Here is a 22,550-nt window from a genome sequence, read left to right on the forward strand (position 1 = left end):
CCCGGGAAGGGGCAGGGACCCCGGGGAGGAGCAGGGACCCGGGAAGGGGCAGGGACCCCGGGGAGAAGCAGGGACCCGGGTGGACGCAGGAGCCCCGGGAGGCGCAGGGAGCAGGGACCCGGGAAGGGGCCGGAGCCCTGCGGAGCGCGCTCGCGTCGCCGCTTTCGGGAGGAGGCGCCGCGGGCGAGGGGGCCGGCCCCGCCGGGGGCGACTTTCCCCGGAGACCCGACCGCGGGCGGCCGGCGCGTGGGGGGCGCAGTCTGCGGCCCCCGCCCTCCCGCCGCCTCGGCCGGACCCGGGCGGCCCCGCGGGGGAGGCTGGAGCGCACCCCGGCGCCTGGCTCCCCGCGCCCGCAGCCGCCTGCTCCTCCCCTCCCGCGTCCCCCAACAAACCCTTCCGTGCCTCGGCGCCCCCCGCGCGCCGTGTGCGCCGCATTAGTGGGAGCTCCCCGGGCCCCCCCCCGGCCCGAGGGCCCCCCCGGGGGCGGGAGCGCGGGCGGCGAGCCTCACCTGGGGCCGTCGGTCGGTGCGGCCGGCGGAGGGCCCGGCGGGGGCGCGGGGTCAGCCCGGCCGCGGCCCGGGGCCCGGTCCCAAGTCGGCGGCGGCTGCGAGCGGCCCCCGCGGCATCTGCGCGCCGCGCTCCCCTCGGCTGGCGGCGGCCGCGGACTGAGCCGCCGAGCGCGCCAGTGGCAGGAATGAGAAGCCGGGGGAGGCGGCGGGCGGGGCGGGGGAGGGGGAGGGGAGGGAGGGGAGGGGAGGCCGCCGGGAGGGGCGGGAGCGGCGGGGAGGGGCGCGGAGGGGAGGGCGGAGAGGAGCCCAGGCCCCGGCGCCGCGAGCTGGGCCCGGCCGGGCTGCGGGGCCCCCGCTCGCCGCCCCTCCCCCGGGCCCGAGGCCGCCCCGGGTCTCCGCGTCCGGCCCCCCGCCCCGACCCCCCGCCCCGGCCCCCCGCCCCGACCCCCGGGCTCGCACAGTCTGCGGCGGCCGAAGTTGGCTCCGGGGACGCGCAGCCAATCGGGGCGGGCGGCGGAGGGAAGCCGGGCGGGCGCGGGAGCCCCTCCTGCGCCGCGGGGATCGGCTCCGGCTCCGGCTCCCGCTGGCCCGGCCGGGCCCTCGCCGGGAGGCCTGGGCGCTGCGCTGCGGGGGACCTGGAGCGGCCTCGCCCCCGCGCCCCCCGCGCCCCCCGCGCCCAGAGCGCCCCACGCCGGCCTCGGCCCCGCGCACCCCCAGTTCCCGCAAACTCTGCTCGGGGCGCGGCGGAGAACCCGGGGGCCCGCACCTCGGACTCGCGCCGCGCCTCGGGCCCCTGCCCCGTCCCCGCCTCGGCCCGGGGTCCCCCAGGGCGCCGCACCCCCTCCCCGCGGGCAGGTCCAGCGGCCCCGCAGGCGGCCTCACTCGCCCCGGCCCCCGCCTCCGTCCCTCGGGCGGACCCGACAGGGCGGCGGGGTCGGGCCTCGGAATCCCCCGGGCACTGGGCGCCCGCTCGTGGCCCCGGGAGCCGTGCGCAGCGCATCCCCGCGGGGCTGGGGGGGCACCGGGACCTGCGGGGACCCGGGCTGGAACTGGTCTCGGGGTGCGGGGCGGCGCACGAAGGAGGGGCGAAGGACGGCGAAGAAGCAAGGGGATAACGGGGCGCTGGCCCTCCGGGAGGCACGGACGGGGATGGGGGGCAGGCGGGGGGCGGGCCCGCGGGGAGGAGGCGAGCGGGGCCGGGGGGCCGGGGGGCCGGGGGAGGGGCCGGGGTGGCGAGCCGGCGGACCCCAGGACCGGGGGGGGGACGAGTGGGGAAGCTCCCGCCCCTCCGGACCGCCCGCGACAGGGCGAGGGGCGGGAGGCCGGGCGGGGCCCGGGGCGCTGCACCCCGTCCAGCCGGGGCCAGGGCACACGCGGGGCAGCCGGCGCGCGAGGCTCGGAGGGGTCGCTCGGGGTGCACGGGGGATCTCGGGGTGCGCGGGGGGCCTCGGGGTGGGGGAGGCCCCCGGGGTGCGCGGGGCGGCGGGCGGGGGCCCTCGGGGTGCGCGGGGAGGCCCTCGGGGCGGGGGGAGGCCCTCGGGGTGCGCGGGGAGGCCCTGGGGGCGCCCGCCTCTCTCCCCGCGCGCCCACCGTCGACGCTCCCCCCCCGCCCCCCGCCCGCTCCCCGCGCCCTCGGAGTGGCCCCGGCCTCTGGACCGCGCGTCCCTGCGCCAGGCCCCTGCGCCGCCAGCGCCCCGCCCCAAGGCCTCCAGGGGACCGGCCTCGCGGCCCCGGCCCGCACCCCCGCCTCTGCGGCCTCCGCACTCCCCTCTCACCCCTTGATGCTGCCCCCCGCCAGTCCCGCGCCCCAGCCTGGATGCTGGGGGTGCCCTGGGCCGCCCGCGGCGGGGGTGGGGCGCGCGCTGCCCGGCAGGTGCGCGGAGCCCGAGGAGCGCGGTCCCGCAGAGCTGCTGGTGGCCCGGCCGCCGTCGGTGCGCGCCTCCCCTCCTCGCGGGCGCAGGGAGCTGAAGCCGGCGGGCCAGGGCCAGGACGCGCACGGAAGGAAAACCGTCCAGCGCCTGCGACGCCGAGCGCATCTCCTGATCCTCCAGAAAGACTTCAGGGGCTCCGCTCTGCAGGCCTGGCCGCGGACGGCACCTGGGCGCCAGTGGAGGCGTAGTAGCTGGGACCGGCCCCCCGCTTTCTGTTCAGAATTCATCAAATGAGAGCAGTTGTTTCCTGTTTGTTTTGTTGTTGTTTGGGACTTCTTTTAGGCCCTCCCACCCATGAAAGACAGATAGCATCAGCTGATTCTAAGGATAAGTTAAGAATCGTTTGGCAGATTTCCACGGACACAGCATATCTGAATCAGAGGAGGCCTAGTGTCTGGTCGTGCTCCATGTCCCTTTGCACAATCCATCGATTCTGTGCCTCGGATTCTACTCAAGAGAGCGGGAAACACATCCACACAAAGACATGCATCTGAAAGTTCGTAGCTGCAGTGTCCATAATAGCCAAGCTTTGGAAATAACCTATATGTCCCTCAATTGCCGAGAAAACAAATGTGGTATATCCACCAAATGGAATAGTATTCACCATTAAAAAGAAAAGAAACACTGATGCACGTTACGTTATGAATGAACCCTAAGAACATGCTAAAAGCAGATACAAAGCCACATACTGCATGATTCCTTCACATAAATGTCCAGAAAATGCAAATTTGTAGAGACAGAAAGCGGATCAGTGATGGTCCTGGCTCAGTGTATGAATAGGAATCGACTACAGATGGGCATGAGGGAACTTTGTTTGGTGTTGAAATGTTCTAAAATCAGATGGTGGTGGTGGTTGCACAAATTTACACATTTAACTAAATCTCATTGAATTGTAACTTTAAAAAAGGCCACCTCCTTGCCCCCCCCCCAAAAAAAACTGCTATACCTTTATTCCCTATGAGGAATCTGTGAGAGTCTGTGACCTGCAGTTGAGCCCAAGTAACTTAGGAAAATTTTGCAAGGCAATTTTAGATAAGAAAAAATATTTTCTTTTTTTTTTGTAAGAGTTTTAGTTCTTATAGAAAGATAACCATACGTCTATTCAATAAGTTCTATTTTGGCGCCTGCTTTGGAGAGTCTTGTGAGTGTTAAAGCAAGTTAATTTCCCCCTTTCACTCTTCTAAGTGATTAATTCCTGGGAACTAGAGTTAGGTATTCCAGTTCGTGACATTTTAAACACACCTACACATAGACACAGTACAAAGTGCACATTTCAGAGGGGATTTTTTTTATGACTATGTTAGGATCTGTCTTAGAAATCCATATCAAGCACTTGGGTGGAGTATTGTGTGATTACAGTTTAGATTAAAAAAGGAAAAGACAGAGAAGAAAGAACCCACTGACAGCTTAAATTAAAAGATTCAGTTCATCCAGGCAGCCAGAAGTTTGGGTGTTTATCTTAACTTGCCTCACCTTTCCTTCACCTTGTTCTTCAAGGGAGGAAGCCAGGGTTCACATCGCTCTGGAGCCAAGATTAAACAGCCCCTTAGGCTTCCTGCCTCTTCCAGTCCAGACAGAGATGAGACCCAAATGGCCCTTTTCTTGTCTTTGTCCTTGTCAGCATGAGGCTAATAATTTCCTGTTGGTTCCTTCATCAAAGGTACCAGGCTCTCATCCCTTTGATGCTCCTCTCCTCAGACTCTGAAGATAACCAGGCCCTGGTGAGTCAGTTCCTTGTTTCCACTTAGAAGCTTCAGGCTCCCCCAGGTCTTCTCAAAGCTTCCCGCTCCGGAGGCATCCTTTGGTATAAGGTGTTAAAAATGGGGCAAGATCCAAGCAGGGAGATGGTTTTATCACGTTGGGGTGGGCCCCAATCGTGCCTTCTCTAGGCAGAGGGAAAGCACTGCGAAGGATGGAACAGGAATGCCATTTGTGAACCAACATTGCACATAAAGGTTGCCACAGCTGGATCTGCAGAGAAAAGTAGAAAAACCACAGGCCTTTGGTCTGTGTCTGATTCCCGGTTCTGCCTCTTAGTAACTGTGGTAAAGAATTTATCTCCGTAAGATTCAGTTTCCAGTTCTGTAAAATGGGGCTTATTATCTGTGCGTACGTTGTGGCAGGGATTAAATGTGCCCACATATCTAAAGCCATCGAAACTGTGCTTAGAGCGGAGGCTCAATCAGTGAAAGGTATCAATTACTGTTATTAATTATGAGGTCTGGTTATTATCACACCTTAAATGCCCCGAGCAAGAAAGGAGGCCTGTTAAAATTATGAATTATAATAATCGTGGAGATTGATCTTATTTTCAATGGTGTTAGTAATAAAACTTCTGGCCAAGAATTTGATGGCGGTTCAAAGTTTACTGACACCGTAAGACCCATCGGAGGTCGTATTAGACGTCCCAACCCTGGGGAGGGATGCGCTGGGTTCATGTCCTAGATTTGCCACAAATTCCTTGAGTCGCCCTGAGTAAGTCATTCCCTTTCTCTGAGCCTAGCTGTAAATGAGAGCTCACCCAAGATAAGTTCAGGGGAGGATCCTTTCAGAGCTAAGGTTCTAGGGTTTTAAAGTCCTACTCTCCTGGAGAGGGAGAGCGTCTCCTAGATGAAGTTCCCCTTCCCACCGCTAGGAGTAGTCAGTCAATCTTCTCAGGCTAAACCCTGACTCCAGGCCACCCCCTTTCTCTGAAACAGACCCTTTTCAACTCTGAGCAGCAGCATTTCTTTGTTTTCCTCCCTCATCTAAGCTCCCCAAGGGCAGGGATGATATCCTTCTGATTTATTATGCCTGTATCCTCAGAACCTGGTGTGTATTAACTACAGAAGTCCGATAAATACGTTTGATTAATTGATGGTTGTTAATGAATATTTCGATTAAACTAAGATAGTATCTCAAATATCTCCGTGATAATACTAGCTTATGAATGACTCCAGCATCCAGTGGCCTAAAATAACAATTATTGGCTCTCATCTGTAGGTTGGCTGGGGTTGCCTGGCCCACCCAGACCGGGCTGGGCTAGGATAACTGCTCAGCTTCCTGTATTTTCCGTCCTTCTCCTGGGATTAGTTTGGGCACATTCTCATGGCAGTGGCAACTGCACAGGATGTCATGCAGAAACATGCAGGGGCCTCTTGAGGTGCAGGCTTAGGACTGAAAATGGTCCCTTGTACCTTGTGCCTTTGTTGACCAGAGCATACCACGTGGCCAGATTAAAAGATAAGGGGTTGAGTAATAGAATCTGCTTTTTAAGTGAGAGGAACTTCAGAGTTGTGTGGCAAAGGGCGTGGATACAGGGAAGGATGGAGAGTTGGGGCTATTATACAATCTCCCACAGGCACAAACAGCTTCGCAGCCTGCCTCCGTGCTGGGTCACGTTGGGTTGTCAGATCCCATGGGTTATATCCTATAATTCTAGAACATTAGAGGAGACAGAGTCAGAAGACGGTTTCAGCCTCCTACCAACCCTTGTAACTCTGTCCTTGCTTTAACTTTGAGGCTCCAGTTGTAAAGGAAGAAACAAGCAGAAATAGTAATGCAATAATAAGAATCGCTGGCTTATAAATAAAACCAGAAATTATCAAAATATCCCACCAAAGTATGTATTATTATCCCTATTTTGCAGATGAGAGAACTGAGACAACAGGAAAACCATATGCGCTCCCCAAGATAGTACAGCAGGTACGTATTGAAGCTAGATTCCAACCTCTGTGTGTTTGACTCCCAAGTTATCCCAGTGGAGAAGCTCATTCAGCAGATGCTAGTTTTGATGTGAATGGGGAGCGTGTAGGGAAAAGGGAAGACTTGTCTCTAAGCCTCTAAGCCCAGGGCACAAGGCATCCATCAGATCCCTGGGCACATTTCCTGGGACACAATAGGTACAACACGGATATGCATGAAACGGTGAAAGTAAGGCAGGGAGAGGAGGGAAGGAGGGAAGGGCGGCAGCGGCAGGGAAGGTAAGAATGAAATAAGGAGGATACAAGAAAAAAAAGATATCAGCATGCTAATTTATTTGGAAAACCGTCCCTTCCACGGTGGGGAGAAATCTGTGGATTCTTTTTTTTTTTTTTTTTTTTAAATCTGTGGATTCCAAGTCTTCTATTCCTCGCCTTCTGGTACTGAGAACAGTTGCCTCATGCATGGGTCCATCCACGGTCTAGACGGTGCATCTTGGGCTGATGCCTGAGGGCCTTGCTAGTGCCTTGCTGGTCTTCCCACTGCTCTCCTTGGATCACTCAAGCCGCACTTGCTTTTTGCTATTGTTCAAACACAAACATGCCCCAGATTCAGGACCTTTGCATTGGCTGTTCCTTCTGCTTCACCCCGCCCCTCGTCTTTCTCCTGCCTTGCTCCCTCATTCTGCCCGTTTAACCAGGACTTCTCTGCCTCTTCCATCAGCAGGAGCTCCCACCCAACACTCCAGTCCCCTGCAGTCCATCCCTTTCTCTCCCCTTAGACTGCTTAATTCTTATTCATGACATTATCTATCTACTTGAGATCGTATTGTGTACTTTTATTTGTTTGTGTTTATTGTCCTCTTGCCCCACTAGGGTACAAGCTTCAGGAGGGCGAAGGATTCCACCTCTCCTGCTCATTCCTGTATCTTCAGCATCTAATACAGTGCCAGGCATATGGTAAGCACTCAGTAAATATTTGTAGAATGAATACATGAATAGCAAATGCATGAAAAATGCTAACTGAATGAATGAATCCTGAAACCAAGAGCAGATGGATCATCTGCTTGAATCTAAACATGGTACAAGTGTCCCTTGTTTACAAAGTGAATTTAATGATGCCAATTATTCACATTGCAAAAAATGATTCTTCACTTTACCAAAGGTTTCATTCGGATGCTGGTTAAAACAGCTACCTCCTTCAGTGCTTTTAAAAATATAATCCAATTTTCAAAATGGTGGTGTGCAGACAACTTTCTAGAACATACGAATTTCCTAAAATGAATTACAGGTATGCATAATGACAGTTCTGCTTCTGATTTCTAATTCCGGTTTGTTTGCTGTGTGGACTAAGAGGTTGGCTTATTAAACCGCCTCACAGAAGGCTATTTCAATGTTCGTATGTGCATACATTTACATTCTTTTTTAAACTTGTGAATAGGCGCATTTAAATGTGTTTGTGCTCCAGGAGAACCATTGGAAATGTTATTCAAGATCGGTACTGGCTTGCTTTGCAAATAGTCTACAATTTGGACAACAGGATTTAAGAGAGCTCTGTGTTCCAATTTTTATGAACGTTGGAGCATTGACCGTCTGTGTTGAGATGGGGAAGGAAGAAATCATTGTTACCTGATGCAGAAAGCTTTTTACAAAAATCTTTCTTTAGCATCCTCAGCTTAAGACAGATGAACTTACACAGCATAGGCTGTATTTCAGCCTTTTTTCCCAGTTGTGCATATTTCTCTACCCTTTCTAGTGGCTTCCTTCACGGCTAAGAGCTAATAGGGTCTTTCCATAGAGCACAGGTAGGTCAAAATGGAATGCACCGGTGGCATATACACAGATGGCTTAGGAAAGAGATTTCTTCTTGGAGGAGGTATTCCAGAAAAGTCTCTCTATTCTGATTGATAGTCACCTTAGTTCTGGGTCTTCAGCCATGATTGATTTTTCCAGTGTACAGAGAATTGTTTTGAGCTATGGGTGGAATTTAAGAACAACACTTTTCATAGCTATTCATTGAATGCCTGTTAAGTGCTTTGATTCCAGTCCTTACAACGCTTCTACAAAGTATGCCCATTTCATAGGTGAGGACCAGAAAGCTCAGAAAATTGAACGGCTGACCCAAAGGCAAACAGTTTGCTAATAAATGAATAATTAAATGTGATGTAATTGCTCGGAGTCTGCAAGGGAATATCATTGTGGAACTAATTCATACGGGAGAGGTTGTAAGGGGAGGTGAGTGAAGCTTTCATTAAAGGTATTCATTTTCATCTGAGAATTAAAATATATGGAAGAGTTAAGATAAGTGTAGGGAGAGAACACGCCATGGAAGGAGTAGATTGTGTAAGAGTATTGAGGCACAATGGGACTTGGGGCATCTCAGGACCTAAAAAAGATTCATAAGCCTGGTGCTTAATGTACTCTGAGGAAGTACACAGAGACAAATAATCCAGGGCTTTGTAGGACAAGGAAATTGTACCCCAAATGCAATGGGCAATATGGATTTTTTTTTTTTTTTTTAAAGCAGGAGTGATCTGATTTTATTTGTTGACAAAGAGTGTTTGGGCTGTGAGCCAGGACAGCAAGAATGGATGCATGGTGAATCATTGCAGTTAAAAAGGAGAGAGGGCAGCTGGCTTGGAACACACAGTGCAGCAAAGAGGGATGCATACCCTAGGTGTGCTTTGGAAACAGAAGCAGGACTTCATGTTGAATTGGTTGTGGCAAGTGAGAGAGAGAAAGATGTCAAGGATCATCCTCATGTGACTGACTCAACCAAATGGGTAGATATAGGTGTTTATTATTGACTAGGAAAGGACTACAGGACGACCAGGTATGTGGGTATGAGACCAGGTGCGGGAAGTAAGATTCCTCAGCTTGTAGTTTTACGAACCCATTTTGGGGACTAGGCTGCTCCCACAAATATCCTCCTGGGTCAGGAAGGCAGTGTCACCTGATGTTTAATTAGATAAAAATATAAATCACTCTGCTATGAGCAGAAGACCTGGATTGTTAACTCCGACTTTGGGAAAATACTTGCCTCACTCGGAGCTACTTCTCTTTTGTCCAGAATGAAGAGGCTTGCTCAAAAGATGTCTACATTTCTGTTTCACTCTAAAAGCCCATGATTACTGATTATGGTCGCTCCAGGCACAGTTTTTCAAACCCATGTCCAAAGGATACATTTATATTGACTCTGTACAGCTGGAGGCCTGTCCTGAGACACAGGGGAAAGAGAACCTGGGGCAGTGGTAATGGCCAGAAGATGCACAGAGACGCAGTCCAATGACCCTAGTGCTCAGTGCAGAGGTCACTTAGGTTCCCTCGTGCTACCAGGTAAGGCCATTTGTCAACAATCCTTTGCTATCCATGACATCCGAGGATTTTCAGCTGCTTTTTTCTACCTAAAGTGTCCACGACATTGCTTGCTTCTCATTTTTTCCTTCTCTGCTCTTCTCAAAGGAGGGAGCAGAACTGCAAGGCACAGAGAATGGGCTTGGAAATTGAGCTGCCCAAGTCTGAATGTTGGGTATGGCCCTTCCTGGTGCTGGGCAAATCTTTTACTTCTGTGAGCATCGCTTTCCACATCTGTAAAGTTGTAATGACATCTGTACCTGCTTCGGAGAATTATGGTAAGTTAGAAAGGGGACAATTCACAGTACCTAAAAAATAGTAAATATTCAGTGAATGTATTTCTCCTTCTACTCCCCACGCCTTTGCCACCTATCCCTTATTATCTTTTTTTTTTTTTTTTTTCCGAACTGAGCTAAGGGATCAAACACTTCAGAAAATATCCCCTGGCCTTTCCCCTCCACAGAAAATCTTGTGTATGATTTGATATTGCCATAGCATATTATCCCATTTGCCTGTCTCACTCCCATCTCTCTGTGAAAGGCATCTAGAGACCAGTAATTATTGATGCTTCATCCCTGTATCTCAAGCCTCACAAGCATATGGTAGGTGTTCAATAAATGTGTGCTAACCTTTACTGCCAAAGAAGATATCTGAAGAAGAATGCATGGGAAGAGGGATGACAGAGAGGAGGAAAAAAAAAAATCCTACATGGCATGCCAGCTCCTCAAAAGAGATTTTGGTTTAGAATATGAAAGAAAAACAGTAAAAGCAGAATCCATTAACTGGCCCAAATTGCATTAATAGTTCCCTGCTTTGTGACATATACTCATCGTTTAGTCTTTAGTACAAGCAAGTCTTGATTGACTAAGAAACGTTTATCAAAAGGAGCAAAATTTACCAAGTGTGTTTACCCTGTGAAGTGCTCTCCTCCTATAGCTTCGCTTACATTCACAGAAGGGGGGACATGCACCCAGACAGTCTAATTTCTTTAAGTCGGATGAGTCACGGAAGCAAACATTGGAAGATGTGCTACAAAATAATCAATCATCAGATAAAACTGTTTGGGATGGGGCAGATGTATAAAATGAAGTACGGCTATCTTTCTATCAGCCAAAAATATGCATATTTACAAAAGATTCTGTGAGAAGACATCGAGAGATTTAGCCAAACCGTCACTTAAATGGGGGTATGATTTCAAAGCAGGAAAGAAGCTGAAAATAGTAGTCAGTCCTCTCTCTGTCCTCTTCTTCCTAACCCTACCCCTCACCCTCGTGCCAACACCCAGTAATTGCTTTTCCATGATAAACATCTTTTCCTTTTCCTTTTGTTAACCGTGTGGCTTCTAGAATACTTATATGTTTTATTTGGCCAATATCTGTTTTAAATACCGTGTTATAAATGGAAAATACCCAGAGCAGTAAAGGCAGTAGCTTCCTAATCGGTTAGTAGAAGAGGGGTGCCTTTCTCATATTATTACTCAATCTTATTACACTCATTTTGGGAAACTACAAAGCTAGATGCTAAGCTGTCTGTCCAAGTTTGTACAGCTTAGACATTGCGGAGCTTGGGGGTCTTCACGTAGCTTTCTCATTCCAGTACCTGTGGGTATCTCTCAGATGTAAATGGACAAGTATTCAGTCCGATAGGATGAACACTTCCTAGAAACTGGACATTTAACGTCTTATAATACATCTATATCCTGAAGCCAAATGCATGAAAACCTGTCAAACTCTGCCTATCTCCAAATGCCCATAGCATTGCTGTCCTTGCATACCTCCTTCCACTTGCTTAAAACAAGCTTTCCCATGCATGCTCCAGGTCATTCCAATATAGTCTCTGAAAATGTTCTGCTCGGGTGTCCTAACCTCCAAAAATATTTTCCTGATTCTCCTTGCCCCTTTCGCTCACCTGCCTACAGTATTAATTTAATACCCTTCCTTTATGTTCTGGCCACCATGTGCCTAATTCTGATATCATACTTGGCTGGTCATTTACATATAAAAAAAATCCTCCCTAGACTCTTATTCATTAAGGGTGGCAGCCATTTTTTATACATAATTTGGGGATACATATCCCCAGCTATTTACATATCCCTAGAACCTGTCACAGTGCATGTGAGGATAAAATAAAAATAATATCTAGCATCTGTTTAGTGCTTACATGGGTGGGCACTGTTCTAAGTGCACATAGACTTAACTAATTTTCATAACGTGTGTGAGATTGCAACTACTGAAAAGGATCTTTCCTAGTGGAGCAGGGGAAGGAGAGAGGGATGGAGAGAGAGAGAGAAATGTGTATAAAAACACATATACAGCTTGCCTTTGCCAACATTCACACATCATAGAGCTGGATATTTCATTTCATCATACCCTTGATAAGTTCCAACACAGAGAGACTACCAGCCTATTTAACCGCTTTGATAAACACTCAGCACAGATAGCAGGTGCTTCTCTGCCATCTGCGTTCTGCCACAGACTATGTTAGAGTCTTCAATCCTGGACGTCATAATGGCCACCAGGACATTGAAGGTCCTGGAATGTGAGCCACATCGAGACATGATTTGAGGATGTATAGTTTGGAGAAGAGAATGCTCTGGGGGTACACGATCACTTTGTTGAAATATCTGAAGGGCTGTCATAAAGAAGACTGATTTTATTTATTTTGCTTGGCCCCAGGGGGTACAAAACTGAGACTAATGGATGGAGGCTTTGGAGAAGGAGAGCCAGTACTGTTCAGTCTCTGGAATGAAGAGGTTGGTTCATTTCAGGCAGAGAAACTCAGACTCTATGTCCATCTGACAGATATTCCCACGTTTCACAGGGAGAATATTACAGCACCACCATGACCTCTTTTCAGTACAAATGTTCATAGAAATTGGAACAGGTCTAGTTAGAGTACTCTAGGTCTCGAATAAAAGTTTATTTCTATTAATGCTAAAACTACTACCACTATTGCAATTACTGTTAATAGTCATATACCAGGTGCCCTCTGGAGAGTAGCTACTGGGTAACAGGTACACGATCCCTGTACTAGACGCTTTGCATTTTGGATTCACCATGTCACTTAACTTGCACGGCAATCCTGAGGAGGTGATGTTATCAATTTTGTTTTTCAGTTGTGGGGCATGAGGCTCTAGGAGATGAAGCAATTTGTACAGGGTTAGCCAGATAATAACACTCCACCCATTGTGGGCCTGACCACAAATTCAGTTGTCTCTCTGTTTTAGGTGGGGTAGAAGTAAAGGGAGGAAAGACCAGAATAAAAGAGGAAGTCAAAGGAAGGGAATAATATATAGTAATATTAGGTCTAAGTGAGATTTATTTTGGGAAAAGATGGAACTCTGCTCCTGATATGTCCAAATTTCTTCTATGTCTAGCTATACATTGCCAGTTGTGTACATTGCAATTATCAATGACAGATTCATTTGTTTGATTATTTTTCTGATTAATCCATTGGATTCTGTGGCCACTGCACCCTTCATAGAACGTGCTGCCTCACAATTGCATGAGAACAGATCAATTTACATGTGTGGCTCATACACATCTTCTGGAAAAGGAAAGGTACATCAAGAGGGACTAAAGTAGGATAAGCAGAAGAGCTTGGGTAGGATTGGAAGATCAGAGATAAGATTCCGAGTCGTTATCAGTATATCAAGAATAATAAAATCAAGCATGTATTCAAAGATAAATGGTTCTAAGCAATGTTGATAGTTTCCGCCCTCAAGGTACTGAAAGAGCCCAAGGTGGATGAGCTGATTCAGACAAACGGCCAGCCTCACCCGCGTAAATGTATAGAAGGCATAGAAAAAGTGCCTGTGCCTATTTTCTCACATGTCATGCTTTTGCCCACCATCTTCCAAGCGCTACCACCACCATGAAGTCTGTATTCACTTCTTTGATGCTTGAGGTTTTCTCTCAAGCTCATTGAGAAGCTATCCTCTTCATCAGAGAATTAGACACAGACTCACATTCTACGCATCTGCTTTTCTTTCCCACACAAGAGGGAGGAGATGCACACGGCAGGTTGCAGTATCACCAGGGAAATGCTAACGATAGATCTTCAGATGACCTCCCAGGATAAGCTAACTTTGGCTTTGACCTTTTTTGCTTTGCAAGTCCAAGGATTCAGTCTTGTCTGAGTCCCAGAGATGATGATTGATGAGAATATTTATTGTATTTTCCTAACACTTGAGTTATCTCAGTCTTAAGTGGAGGAGATCTGACAAAACAGAAGCTCACAATCCCAACTACTTTTAAAGCAATGAAGACAACTTCATTCACCAGAATTTCTCCTAAGAGGAATCCCATATGTGTTCCAAACAAATAAATAATACGTGGAATGAATAGCGAGCAGAAAGAAAATGTTCAGGTGTAGAAAAATGGTTCCCAAATTACTTTCTCAAGGACAATATAGCTCCAGATTTTTTTTTTTTTTTTGCTTTGAATAAGCATCTTGAATGGTTGAGAGGTGAAAAATTGAGAGTCAGAGTCAAAGTAGATATAAATTGTACCTGGCTGCTACATCTCACATGCAGGTGGTACCACTGTTATCAAAACTAGGAAATGACTATGGAGAAGAAGAATGTCTGATGGAGATATTTTCTAGATTAATATAATATACATCCTCTCATTTTCCTGCCAGACACCTTCAATGTGGTTTGTAATGTTTGATAATGCTTTTATGACAATGGATAATTGGGGGCGGGGATATTTAAAGGGCCTGAGTTATGAATCTGGATACTTTCCCTGCACCTTATAAACTAAAGGAGGAGAGGACATTTGGGTTACACATAATGATAGGGTAAGGATACCTAGCTTTTGGGGCTGTTAAGAAGAGCAATCAAAAACAAGATATCAACTATAAGGACATAGTACATATTCAACACGTATCTACTATCTTCTTATGGGAAGGCCAACTTACATCAACTGCTTGCTCTTAAGAAACTAAACATGTGAATGAAATTGGTAACAATGAGAAGACCAACAAGTGTGTGCCTGTGTGTTGGGAATTGTGTGAGAAGACTTGTTATAAATACAGATTTATAGGAAGCCGCATCAGTGAAGGAGATCACAGAGATGATCCAATTTTCAATGCCCTCACACTTGCAGCCTCTTTGCCTTTTCTGTAACAGGACTAGCCCATGTCTGACCTCTTTCCCACCTTCCACCACATACCTGGCTGAGATACGTTGTAAATCTGTCTCATCTCCTGCTCCTCTTGCTTTTCTTCAGATATGTTACTATAAACAGTCTTCTACAACCAGATCATTCTGTTGTCCAGGAGTCATTTGTCTCTTTGTGATGATCGTATTTATCATTTGTTTTATTTTAAGATTTTTTGTTCTGGTTGCTATTGTTCTGAGTTCCAGAGAGAGGAGATAGATAATTTATCAAAACCGCAACCATAGGCAACATTCCCTGCAGAAAGTATATGTTTCTTGAGCAAGGCATCTTGCTTTTCCCATCATTGACATCCCTGGAATTTCTAGCACAGAGCAAGGCACAGAATAGAAACTCAATAAAAATTCAGATGTTTCCAGGGATCTTCTTAATGGAAGAGTTTATATTATATTTTACATATTTCTTGCAACAAAAACTTTTGCCTTAAAGTCTATCATTGTTAAGTGTATTTTCTTGGGTTCCAGTAAATTAAAATTTGTAGCAACTTAATTTCTCTCTCTCCAAACACATTTGTAATGCTTGATATTCTTTATCGTGCGGTTTTTCTGTGTGTCATCTATCATTATACTGTGTTGCATTTCTTAAGGAGAAAGCCTATGCACAGTGTATTTTCTTTTGCAAAAATCCTTTATTATTATGGCCTATAGCAATTAAAGCTTGAAATTAGAATTAAGGATTGTACGTTTTGATGCAGGCGACCATATAGATGTATTAACATTGTGGCAAGGTTTTTCTTTGCAGGCACAAAGTTGTCATTAGGAAATATAATACTCATTTTTTGCTTGATTAATTATAGCAAAGGCATAACAAAATATATATTGCGTGTTGGAGCATGCACCATCTGCAAAATTATAAATCATGAATAAGCTGAGGTTGGAAGTCAAAATATTCTGTAAGAAACTCACATAGTAAGTATGAAATTTGTTTTGTGAAATAGTTTTGGTAAAGAGAACTTACGCACTTAAAACATGAAGAAGTATACCTTGATCACACCATTCACAATCTAACATATCTGAGTTCTCCTCCCAACTAACCAAATCTACTGCGGCTTTAGGTATGTGTGACTTTGGAAGACATTCTGATGATGGTACATAATAAACAATGTATTTTGTAATCGTAGCAAGACTTCCAAAAGAGCCAGATACCTTGCTAAGTGTTCTCTGTGGCTATCTGACTTCATTCTCACAGTGCCTTCGCCAAGTGGGTACTATTTTTATTGTTACTGTTATTATTTATTACCGTAAAACTTACATTCAGTGAGATACACACAGGTGTATAATTTCATAAGCTTTGGCAAATATACACATTTCTGTAGCTAGTACTTCAGTCAAGAAGATAACTATGCCATTTTTATCTCTAATTTCCAGATGATAAAAGTAAATTTAGAAAAGTTGAATAATTTTCCCAGTGCCACACCAGTTGTGTATAGCAGAGCTGGGACACCAGCTGGCCATACTATGCTAGGACACCCAGGACTTAGCTTCAATATCTATGGATTTCCTTGTGTTTCTTTTTATATCTATAATGGTATGCTTTGGAGAGGAAACAACTTGAAAGGCTGAGTGGGACCGTATCTAACAGTGTTTCTTACAATGTTTTTCAAAACCGCTAATCATTAGACTATCCTAGCTTTGTAAGGACAGAGATTCAGGCTCCACCTTTGGAAGTTTGATTTAGTAGATCGGAGTGTGGACCTATAATCTGTATCTGTGCGTGTGTGCATGTGCTGAGAACATTTAACATCTATTCTCTCAGTGACTTTCAAGAATACAATACAGTGTTATTAACTATAATCATTGTAATCATTAGATCCCCCAGAGCTTATTTATGTTATAACTTGGAAATTTGTATCCTTTGGCCAAAATTCCCATTTTCTCCACCTCCCAGACTCCGGTAACCACCATCCAACTCTCTGTTTCCAGGAGTTTGGATTTTTTAGGTTCCATAAAGATGTAGAGAAAAGGGAACTCTTGTGCCTTGGTGGTGGGAACATAAATTGGTTCAGCCACTTCAGAAAACAGTATGAAGTTTCCTCAAAAAATTAAAAATAGAACTCTTATATGATTCAGCAATTCCGCTTCTGGATATTTATCCAAGGGAAATGAAAACAGGATCTCAAAGAGATAGCTGCCCTACCATGTTTATTGCAGCATTAGTCACAATAGTCAAGATATGGAAACAACTACCTATCTATCAGTGGACGAATGGATAAAGAAGATGTGGTATATTAGAATATTATTGGAATATTCTATTCCAATATTCTATTGGATATAGAATATTCTATTCTAATATTCAGAAGATGTCCTCTTTGCAGTAACAATCTGAGATAGTTTATGTTTGGCTCAGTCATTGAAACGTTTATGTCCTTGCAGGAGGCAGGAAAAGCTGAAGGGTCATGCCTTAGCTCTTAAATCTTTGCCAAATTCATTGGTCAGAGCTAATCCCACAACCCTCTTGGAAGGGAATGGAGAAACATGGAAAAGAACATAGGTTTTGGGAGTAGAGTCAATCAATGTCTTTGCCACAGACAGGTTTTGAAAATTATTCACCTTTTTTTCTTTCTCTAGAAGTTTGTGTATATGATGCAGCTGAAGTAGATTTAATCTATTTTTTTCTGGGAATTGGTACCTTTACCATGATAACTCCACCTTAGCATGGAGTGCTTTTCCTTTTCTTCTCTTTGACGACTGGGCTCAGGAAAAGTGTCAAGCTATTATATTGATGTTGATGGTCTTGCCACCACTTCCCTTGGTTGCTCTTTCATTCCTTCAAGAAAGCATCATTTACGTTGGCCCTCGCCAGAGTGGCCGTATTCCCACCTGAAGTTGCTGACGGCTGGGTACCAGCTTAATGTCTGCTGATACTTAGAAGGCAAAGGTCTTACAGTTCTAACCACTAGTGGTTACGAACCAACTCCAGTCAGCCTGGCTTCTGATCCAAGCTCCATCACGTACTAAGTAGGTGAATTTGGTAAATGACTTAACCTCGCTGAACCTAACTTCCTTTTGAGTAAAATGGGGGTAATTATAGTTTCTACCTCATGAGACTGTCATAGGTGTTAAAAATGATCATCTCTCAAGTGCTTAGTATAGGATCTGGCATATGGGGAGCCCCCAATAAACTTTGTCTACTCTCTTTAATGGGATGTCTTTAAGACAACTGACCTGCCAGGATCTAATAAAAGGAAACTTCTCTGCATTGTTTCACCCAGAGAAGTAGAGTTCACTAATGCAATGCTGAAAGAGAAGCCACTTTCAGGTCCATTTTCCCACCTTGTTGGAAAGCCAGCTTTGACTCTGTCTTCCAACTCAAAATGATGATCTTATGAAAATTAAAATGAAATTAGTAAAATGGTGCTTTTTTCTCAGCTATAAAAGAGTTGCTAACAATAACTCACATTTCTCCTATTCTATTCTACATGAAGCTGCATGTTATCTAACAACAGGGGGATGTTAAATCATGCAACGTAAACTTTATTTTCCCAGAGTGGCAAGTGAGCTATTTTCGACTTTCTGTTGTGACACCATTCTTTAGGTGGTGTCAGCATGCCTGTTATCAATTTCCCTTTTCATGAGGTATGTGCATCTTCTCCAAGAGCTGATTGAGATCACTTCCCCAAGATTGTGGAGACATTTCCCTGGATGACCGTGTTGGATTGCCCTTGAAAATGGTGCTTTCTTGCTCAAATATGAAAATGCTGTAGGCTGCACCTACCTCAGAGATTCATAATATGTATTGTCACATCAGTATACATTGACACATCCAGCATATGTATTCCTAGACATTCTCAAGTAATATCTGTTTAGCTCTGTTCGACCGATCATTTACAAAACTAATTTGGCCATGAAAAATTTATTTTCACCAAAAGAGGTGTTTCAAAAAATGATGTATTTGACAGATCATGGGCCAGATGGATGATAACTTACATTGTGGAACCTGACCTGTTTCTCGGATTTAGAAAGATAATAATAAAGGAGCGATTGCTTGGCCTAATCTGGTTTTATAAAGCCAATGGGGAACATAAGCACATAAGTCTCATCTATTTGACAGGGCTGGGGCTAGAGTTGGGAAAGTGAGGTAATGTTACCAGTGTCACACTATCTAAAGGAGGTACCAAAAACTCAGTAATCAAAATAAATAATATTTCAATGAATAATTAAAAACAAATGCAAATTTCCACTAATAATGGCAAATTTTAAGTAAAGGCAGGATCAATGTTACTATTTTTTTCTTTTGCTTCTGATTCTAATTCAGCTGTGTATAGCTTGTAGATGTACCGTTCTTGTTTCTTTTTTAAAATTTTTATATTTTGTCTATCATGGATTTTTTTTTGCATTGATTTTGATATTTTAAAAGAGTATATTGAAGTACTATCGGCCTTGATTGCTGAGGGTTTTTTTTTTTTTTTTGAGTTCTTTATACTTTATGCCCAAGACAGGTGCCCCAACTACTTCTACTTCCAGCTCTGCTGTTTAATTCCTGCCCAAATGCAACTGAGGGTGGAAAAGAAAATCCATTTTATCCTGTGCTGAGATTCTGCACAAAGTGAAAAGTAAGAAGAGATGGTACATCCATGTACATAATGGCATTATTTACAGTAGCCAAAAGACGGAAACAACCCAAATGTCCATCAACTGTAACTAGGTAAGCCAAATGTGGTGCGCACGCACACACACACACACACACACACACACTCACACAGGAATATTATTTATCCTTAAAAAGAAAGGAAAGGCTGGCATATACTGTAACATGGTTAGAACTTGAGGACATCATATTAAGTGAGTCAGTTGCAGAAAGACAAATACTGTGTGATTTTACTTACCCACCATGTCAAGAGTAGCCAAAGTCATAGAGACAGAAAGTAATAATGGCAATTGCCAAGGAATGGAGAGAAGAAATGGGGAGTTGTTACCTTAATGGGTACAGAGTTTCAATTTTGCAAGATAAGAAGTTCTGGAGATTGGTTGCACTACAATGCAAATATACTTAACACTGTTGATCTGTACACTTAAAAATGGTTAGGACAGTAAATTTTATGTTACATATGTTTTGTCACCATTAAAAACTTGAACAAAAGAAGAAATGACAAGGATCAGGGATAGAGGAGCTTGTGATAAGAAGCCGAACTTGAAAATGGGGATGAAGAGCCATAATGCCAGGAAGGGGAAGAGAGAAAACAGAATGGGGTGTGTAGCTGGGGTGACTTCTACTCACAGGGCTTCTCATCAGGACCAGGGTGCATCCAAAATTGGGCTGAAACATGTTCATTCAACATTAAGTGCCCTTTCTGTCTCTTTTAACTACTTTCTAGGGAAAAAGAGGTATTTAAATATAAGATAGATTTTGATTAGAGATCCTGTCTGTTAATGTACACCTTCACAGTGCTGATGGACTGGCCGAGACGTGCAGCACATTTTGGATGCTTTTATAGAAAAGCTAAGACTTATTTTTGTAATAACTCTTTCATCTGTAGCATCTAGTTTTTCCATTAGGAAAACTAAAATAGCTCGTGGAATTGCTTTTTGTCTTTCTACAATAACAGACACTGCAGTGAGCTAGTCACTTTGGGCTATATGTAGAATAAGATGTGGATACAATGAGGAAAATCTCTCTTCATTCCACACCCTTTTGGCAGAAGGACATTTTTGGACATCTTCTTCATGTTTCCAGGTCAGAGAACATCTTTCCTTGTGTGAATGGAAAAGAGATAATTTATAACAACATATGCTGAATAATGGACTGTGATCTCTTTGAGGGCAAAGAGCATCTATAAATAATTTTAATAACTCACAAAGAGCTTTGTTCTTACTTAGGTTTTAAGTAAGCATGGCTTGTTTGTTTGTTTTACTTTTTCTCCTACCTGAACATACTAGATGCTTTATTTTTTTTTTTTTTTGGTGGGGTAGGCCATGGTAATTAATGTACCCCAACCCCAGTTATTCAAAAAAATGAAAAAAAAAAGAATGTTTATTGCTCTTTCATATATTGCATGTTAGCTAAGTTCAGGTGTACCTCTATCATCTGTCATCTTCACTCTGGGCCCCATGCTAATGGTGGGGTCTTATCATTGTCATGACCTAGAGTACAACAAGGTATGATGGACCAAGCTGCTCTTGTTCAGAAGCAACACATCACTTTGTCCACATTTCATTGGCAAAAGCAGTTCACGTGGCCCCTCAAGTTTAACAGTGTAGGTTTGTATACTCCTCTTTTGGAGAGGGCCCCCATAATGACAATAAGAAACTGGAATAGTTGGTAAACAGGAATACTCTGCAGGTGGTTGAAGAAAGAGAAGGAGAGCTAGTATCTCTACAGTTTACCAGGAACTTTATATGCTATTCTCATTTAGCTGTCATTCTGTCTTGACCACAACCTGTGAGGTATGTATCATTCTACTGTTTTTACAGCTGAAGAAGCTGAGTTCATGCTGACTCCATAACCTACCTAAAGTCACAGAGAAAGAGTGTATTAGAGCTAGTGTTTGCATCTGTGCCCAACTAATATGAAGTCTGTGCTCCCCGCAAGAGTGACTCCTACATTCACATGTGGACAAAATGAAGCCTGAAACCCTTTTGTGCAAGTCACTTTTTTAAATAATGTGAATCGATATGAACATTCATATTAATTGATTTGGCAAATAGGATGCAGGGCATGTAAAGACTGATATAAATGGTTAACTTATTTTAGAAGCAGAAATAATATTAAAAATTGCAAAGTTACTCCACATTATGCCTTTTTCCTTAGGAAAAGCATGCAAGCCTTATTGACCATCAAAATATGGGTGTTACAACTCCAAAATATATAGAATAAGATATATATATATATATATATATATATATATATATAGAATAAGATATATATAGAGAGAATAAGATATATATATATATATAAACTATCACTATTTCTGGGGCATCAGAAACAGGACCAAAACATGTATTTCTACAAATGGCTAGGAATGGAGAAATCAATAAGTTCACTAATAATATAAGAAAAGAGTTTACCAACGCCGTGCATTTACATCAGCATAAAGTTAAAGGCTGGCCAAGGAAACCCAGTAGTTGGAGTACAAGTAAGTTTAACTCTTCTGGGAGGCTATATAACCAATCTTTGAAATCTCACTCAGAGAACTCACCCCCCACTCCCATTTCTGTTTTCACTTGATTCTAAGGACATTATTTGAAATAGTAAAAAATTACTTGGTATGAATGCTTTTCATCTTATTAACAAAAGGCGTGAAGAAAATGTGGAAAGAACCTGAATGTCCAGTAATGGGCAGATGGATAAGTAAAATCTGACTCATCTGTTTGAAGAAAGGTTACCCTACTGTTAAAAGACTCATTTACGAAAGTTCAAAGTTATGTGTAAAGATGATTTGGCTTTCATGTTAAGTGAAACAATTAGAATATAAAATGGAATATATTATAAGATTTCCACTCTGTAAGACAAATGAATGGAAAAACAAACAAAGATACCTGAATATATAGGAACAGATAAGATAGGAATGCGTACAAATGCTGAATCAGCTCATATATGATGTTACTGTTTGTGTATAGTCTGTATGACCATAGATTATTAGTACCCTTATTAATTTATTCTCCCAGTAGACATTTGTGGAGAGACTATGACGTTATATAGTTCTAGACACAGCAGTGAACCTAATCATCCAAATAGCTACCTTGTCCTCCTTATAGTGAAGAAGAGGACAAGTGAAGCATAAACACATAGTATGTTAGTTGATGAAACTCCTTTGGAGAAAACTACATAAAATAAGGGAATACAGTGCTATTGATGAGGGATTAGTTCATATATGTTGGTAGTGGGAGGTCTCTTAAAAAGATGATATTTGGGGATGCCTGAGTGGCTCAGCGGTTGAGTGTCTACCTTTGGCTCAGG

General features: G+C 44.8%; 1 protein-coding gene and 2 long non-coding RNA genes across 4 annotated transcripts in view; 2 read left to right on the forward strand and 1 right to left on the reverse strand.

Moving 5' to 3' along the window:
* CDH11 (cadherin 11) overlaps window positions 1-658 on the reverse strand; it is a 148,351-nt gene extending 147,693 nt beyond the window's left edge. For both annotated transcript variants that reach the window (XM_077885743.1, XM_077885764.1), the window contains exon 1: window positions 510-658. The gene's annotated coding sequence lies outside the window, so the exon portion shown is untranslated. The remainder of the gene's footprint in view (window positions 1-509) is intronic.
* A 1,773-nt stretch (window positions 659-2,431) lies between these two features.
* Window positions 2,432-7,080, forward strand: LOC144304807 (uncharacterized). The gene is made up of 3 exons (XR_013371776.1): window positions 2,432-4,161; window positions 6,069-6,124; window positions 6,997-7,080. It is a non-coding gene; the product is annotated as an uncharacterized LOC144304807 (long non-coding RNA).
* A 12,016-nt stretch (window positions 7,081-19,096) lies between these two features.
* Window positions 19,097-21,420, forward strand: LOC144304813 (uncharacterized). The gene is made up of 3 exons (XR_013371780.1): window positions 19,097-19,298; window positions 20,200-20,327; window positions 21,065-21,420. It is a non-coding gene; the product is annotated as an uncharacterized LOC144304813 (long non-coding RNA).
* Window positions 21,421-22,550: the final 1,130 nt, after the last annotated feature.

The sequence above is a fragment of the Canis aureus genome, chromosome 3 (assembly GCF_053574225.1).
Source record: "Canis aureus isolate CA01 chromosome 3, VMU_Caureus_v.1.0, whole genome shotgun sequence".
In the NCBI taxonomy this organism is placed as follows: domain Eukaryota; kingdom Metazoa; phylum Chordata; class Mammalia; order Carnivora; family Canidae; genus Canis; species Canis aureus.